The sequence below is a fragment of the Gossypium arboreum genome, chromosome 13 (assembly GCF_025698485.1).
Source record: "Gossypium arboreum isolate Shixiya-1 chromosome 13, ASM2569848v2, whole genome shotgun sequence".
Classification (NCBI taxonomy): Eukaryota; Viridiplantae; Streptophyta; class Magnoliopsida; order Malvales; family Malvaceae; genus Gossypium; species Gossypium arboreum.
This window is the reverse complement of record NC_069082.1, coordinates 13,755,263-13,761,523: the sequence shown is the minus strand read 5'-3', so window position 1 is coordinate 13,761,523 and position 6,261 is coordinate 13,755,263. Positions and strand designations below refer to the sequence as shown.

The 6,261-nt window shown below is 38.6% G+C and overlaps 1 non-coding gene across 1 annotated transcript; it reads right to left on the bottom strand.

Moving 5' to 3' along the window:
* Window positions 1-1,954: 1,954 nt before the first annotated feature.
* Window positions 1,955-2,061, bottom strand: LOC128286990 (small nucleolar RNA R71). The gene has a single exon (XR_008277690.1). It is a non-coding gene; the product is annotated as a small nucleolar RNA R71 (small nucleolar RNA).
* Window positions 2,062-6,261: the final 4,200 nt, after the last annotated feature.

Genomic DNA, 6,261 nt, shown 5'->3' with positions numbered 1-6,261 from the left:
TTCATATTTTATACTTAGGTGAGCATAGGAGAGTGAAAGGAACGAGAAACGACCTAGACCTCCTCACACGGGCAAACCACACGGCCGTGTCAATTTGGAAGAATAGAAGCACGACTCACACGGGTGGACCACACGCCCGTGCCTATTTAACAGGCTTGACCACAGCCTGAAGTAATCGCACACGGGCGTGTCACACGGGCGTGTCCCTATTGAGCCCAAATTGAGTCCAATTCGGAAAAGGCCAATTTTGAGGGTTCTTAGGCATTCTAAAGCCTATAAATACACCCTAGAGAAGGAGAAAAAGGGGACACTAAGGAGGAAGCAGGGAACTGCTCAAGGAAAGTCGATTGATCTATCTCAGAAGTCGGATTCATCATCAAGACTGAAGATCTCCTCTTAATTTCCCTTCAGGAGTTTTGGGTTTTTATTTATGTTTAGTATTCATTATTCTTCTGAGATGTTTATCTTTTTAGTTATGAACTAAAACCCCTAGATACCTAAGGGGGATGAAACCTAAGATGGATCTTGTTATTATTATTTGAATTGTATGATAAATATTTGACTTGTTCTTAATTATGTGTTCTTAATTCTTTGTTTGATATTCCAGGATATTGATTCAAGTTAATATCTTCTTCAGAGGAGCAATAGACCCTGTCTAAGAGTAAATTTGTCATAATTAAGAGGAGTTGGTTGCGCGCCTAGAGATAGGGTGACAAGATTTTGCTGGATTAGGGTGAAACCTAATAAGGGGATCCATAGATCGAGTTAATGCAACCCTAAGGCGTTAATTGGAAAGAGATTTAAATTATTCAAACTACGGTTAGACGTTGTTTGTCTCGAGAGAGATAATAATATAACTTAGGGATCTCTACGGAACAAGTTGAATGAATAAATCGTCCGATTCAGAGTCAAATAACAAGTGAAGTCTAGGTGGATTTTTCCTTAGGTATTGTCTTAATTCAATCGTTTTTCTAAAAGTAATTCCCCAATCTATTTTCTGTGAATTCTTAGTTTAGTAAATTAGTTAGTTAAAACAAACCCCATTATTCTTAGGCTGGATAATAAAAAGACAGTCATTACTAGTACATTTAGTTTCTTTGGGTTTGACAATCCGGTCTTGCTAAAGTTATACTACTGTTTGATAGGTACACTTGCCTTCATCGTGATAATAGTTAATTTCAAGGATGATTCATTATAAATATTTAAAACCTGTCACGAATATCACATACCAAGTTTTTGGCACCGTTGCCGGGGAACTAAGATAATAGGAACACTCGATTTTTATTACTTTAGCCATTTACTTTTACTGCAATTTAAATTTTATTCTAATTTTTATTACTAATTCTTCTTTTTCCCTTTTTCTGGCAGGTTCTTATAGTTTATGACTAGAATAAACCCGTTAGGACCATTACTTTTTGATAGTGAGATCGATCGCACAGTTCACAGAAACCAAAGAGAAAAAAGGTGAAACTTAAGATACACAGAGGACGAGCAAGAGGACAATATTCAAACCACAACCGAGGAGATGGCTGAAAACTAAGAAAATCTGCTACCTCTTGCAATTGCTGTTAATTAAAATCCTGCTCCGCGCACTATGTATGATTATGCTAAACCTAATTTAACAGGAACTGAGCCAAGTATAGTTAGACCTGCTATTGCTGCAAATAATTTTGAACTGAAACCTAACACAATTCAAATGAAACAACAATTTGTTCAGTTTGATGGTTTGCAGGACGAGGATCCCAACTCTCACTTGGCAAATTTCCAAGAATTTTGCGATACCTTTAAAATTAATGGCGTTTCTGATGACGCCATTCTCCTTCGGTTGTTTCCCTTTTTGTTAAGGAATAAGGCTAAACAATGGTTGAACTCGTTACCACGAGGTTCAATCACTACTTGGGAACAAATGACCGAAAAGTTTCTATTAAAATACTTTCTGCCGGCTAAAATGGCTAAATTACGTAATGATGTCTCTTCTTTTGTGCAGATGGATTTAGAAACACTCTACGATGCATGGGAGAGATACAAAGACCTTTTGAGAAGGTGCCCTCACCATGGGTTACCGCTTTGGCTACAAGTTCAAACGTTTCATAATAGCCTGAATCTTTCGACTCGGTAGATGATTGATGTAGCCGCTGGAGGAACCATCAATAATAAGACACCTGAAGATGCCTATGAATTTATAAAGGAGATATCACTGAATAACTATCAGTGGCAAGTCATTAGGACAAAGCCAATGAAAATAGCCGGTGTTTATAACGTCGATTCGGTTACCATGATCTCTAATTAGGTAGAACTCTTGAATAAGAAAATTGATGGTTTTCTTAGTTCTTCATAGGTTCACCCAGTAATGCAGTACGAAGCAAGTGGAGGTGGATCAAGCAGTTCAGAATACCAACCTTATGGCCACAACATGAACAACGAGCAATTAAATTACATGAGTAACAATCCTCGATCTCAAAACAATCCTTATAGCAATACTTACAATGCAGGTTGGAGGAATCATCCAAATTTTTCATGGGGAGGCCAAGGAAATCAGAAACCACCACCCCCTCTAGGCATTCAGCAACCACCATACCAGTAGGAGAAAAAGTCAAACCTTGAGGAGATGCTAACTAAATTCATCTTGGTGTTAGAGACTCATTTTTAGAATACCGAGACCGAGACGGCACTCAAAAATCAACAAGCATCGATCCAAGAGCTTGAAACTCAAATTGGACAGCTCGCTAAGTTAATTTCCGAACGACCACAAGGTAGCCTGCCACACAACACTGAATCTAACCCAAGGGAGCAACTCAACGCGATTTCCATTCAAGATGAGGAAGGGTTAGTTGCAAAACTAAGGCCAGAAATGGTGGTAAGCAAAAATAAGAATAAGATCGGCCAAAATGACCCAAAGCCGGGAAGTACAGAATATAAACCTCATGTGCCACACCCCAAAGCGACAAGGAAAGACCGCTCAGACGAACAATTTGGTAAATTCCTTAAACTCTTAAAAAATTACATATTAACTGGCCGTTTATTGAAGCTCTATCGTAGATGCCAAACGCAATGAAATTTTTAAAGGAGCTTTTAGAAAATAAGCGGAAGTTGGACGAGGCTTCACATGTGAAGCTAAACGTAGTTTGCTTAGCTATTCTACAGAATAAGCTACCCAACCAATTGAAAGATCCAGGGAGTTTTACAATTTCCTGCTTAATTGGTAGTTTAGATGTTAATAATGCATTAGCTGATTTAGAGGCTAGTATTAATGTCATGCCTTACAAAATGTTTAAACAACTAGGGCTTAAAAAACCCAAACAGACTAGGATGAGCATTCAATTAGCAGATAAAACTATAAGATTTCCTAGGGGTATTATTGAAGATGTGCTAGTTAAAATCGATAAATTTATACTTCCCATTGACTTCGTTGTTCTAGACATAGAGGAAGATAGCAACACTCATTTGATTTTAGGAAGGCCCTTTTTAGCAACTGCTAGAACGATTATTGATGTTGGCACAGGTGAGCTCACACTTCGTGTGGGAGACGAAACAATCACCCTTCAAGCTCACAATTCTGGCAACATATCAGAAATTGAAGGTGATAGTCTAAACCATTCTATTAAAACTGACAATATGGTGCAACCTACTTTGCAGGAAATGAGTTTGAAGGAAGTATATGAGCCATTTTCAAGCAATAGTAGATGGCCTATTCATAAAGAACAAAGGCTACAAATCGAGGAGCTAGATAAATGGCAGACACATAAACCGAGAACACAGGATAAACCAAAACTACGCCAGAACAAGCTCAATACCTTTTCAACTCAACTTAAGGTTGGAGATAAAGTTTTATTAGATGCCGCAGATCCTCACATTGTCACTACCAAATAGAATAAAGAAATCCCTCTTACGGTACTTAGCATTTTCCCATTCGGTACAGTCCAGGTAAGTCATCCCAAGTTCGGCACTTTTAAGGCAAGCAATACCCGCCTAAAACCTTATTTTGATGAGATTCATCGTAGGAATGAGGAGTATAAACTCCTCGAACCACCATGGCCATTCAATGGAGAGGTAAGTCGAGCTTAGACTATAAATAAGTGCTTCTCGGGAGGCAACCCGAGCACTAACTGTATTAACTTCTTTAAATTTTAGTGTTTAACACCTAACTTGCTAACGAAGCTCTTGAATACAAGTTTACCACACAGACACGGCCAAGCACACGGGCGTGCTTAGGACCGTGTGGAAACAGGGCAAAGATTTTCCCCAGCACGGAACGATAAATAGCCATGGCTGTGCGACATGGCCATGGGTGAACCTGCCAAAACACACGAGCATGTGACACGCCCGTGCCTGGAAACTGTGGCCGAACCTGTCAAATTAACACGGGCGTATGACACGCCTATGCCGAGCAACCGTGGGCAAACCAGTTAGATTAACACGGGCGTGGGCCTACATACACGGGCGTGTGAGAAGCGAACAAAGACAGACATGGCCGAGCGACACGGCCGTGTGCACCTACACGCCTAAAGAACATGGGCGTGGGCCAAATGTCAGACGCGCCCAAATTCAAAATTCGCGAATCACACGGGCAAAAATTGGGGCACACGGGCGTGTCCCCTGGCCGTGTGTCCCAAAATCTATAAGTACCCTTCACTATTCATCATCTTCTTCACCCAAAATCCCTAACCCTAGTCGCTGCAAGTCCACACGGCCTCCCTGCCATGCCCGTGCGCTGCCTTCAACTTTATTTCCGACGCCCATTCTTATCTTTTTAGAGTTTGTTTACTCTTTTCTCTTTTATTTTACTTAGGTCTAATGTTAATTACCATGTTAATATTCATTTATCCCATACTAAGATGAACAAGCAATGTCGCAACATGCAAAAGTGATGTCACGACCTTGGGGTTAGAAAACTCTAGGTTGCAACATCAATGTAACACTCCTCACCTAATCCGGGTAAGAGATGCTACATTTAAACACTAAACCCACCACTTAAACATATTCTTGTTTCATTCTAATCAAGGTAACTTATAGCACAAAACATTGTCATTCACACATAATTTACATTTTTTTACTAATAAACCTAGGTACATGCCAAATTGAAGCAGCAATCATCGATTCTTTTTAAAACTTATCCATCACCTACGAGTTTAAAAAAAAACTCGTTAAGCTGCGTGAATAGCTTAGTAAGTACTCAACTGAATTCAATCTTACCTTATATATATAAAAAATTAATTTTAATAATATTTATTCACACAATTTCTTTCAATGATGTAGTTAAACTTTAATTCATTTCCTAAACATAAAATCAATTACATTAACTTTATAATTTATAGTTTTTAGTTTAACATATATTATCACTAATTAACTTTCACATTCACGTATCAATAACATTCTCTCATTTCACAAAAATAACATAAACACTTAATTTACATGTTCACTTTTATTTTTATTTTCACATATTATTACACATCCGCACACTTTTACTTTCACATATCACTTTTGAATTCTTAATGAATCTCAAAGGAGTTCAATAATTTCGATACAATGCAAAAATCTAGGCCAAAGACAAACTCTTGGTCTATAATGGAACTATGATAACGAGAAATCTAGAAAAGTATACAGGAACTCTAGTAAAAACATCACATAACCCGATCCTTCTTGTCTAATCCCTTCCAAACTCCCGTATCACTAATTTGGTTCCCATCCGAACCCCCAGCCCCTCTCAACTCCAAATCATTTCATTATCATACATCATATTTCCTCTGAGTTCACTAAGGTATTTCTTCATATATCACTTTCATATAACATGTTTGATATATTACACATATATTGTAACACCCCTCGCCCACATCCGACGTCGGGACGGGTTCGAGGTGCTACCTGACTTTTACTAACACTTCCATACTAAACAGGGCCATGAAATCTCAAATAATTAAAAACTTTTATTTTCACATACAATCTGTCCCATATACGGGCTTACGAGGCCCAAAACATACATCCAGAGTGGTTTGGGACCCAACCGAGAACTCATGAAAAACTTAGAAAATCTCTTGCATCAAGGCTTCATACGCCCGTGTGGGTATAGAGCACACGCCCGTGTCCCAAGCCCGTGTCCAAAAAAACTGGACAAATACAAGGCTATTTTCCAAGCCATTTTGTCACACTCACAATAGATACACGCATACTTATACAATAACATACAACATGGCAAAATTAGGTACTTAAACATTCCTAACATGTCATGATTATGGCAATTTCACATGCAATAGATATCATAGA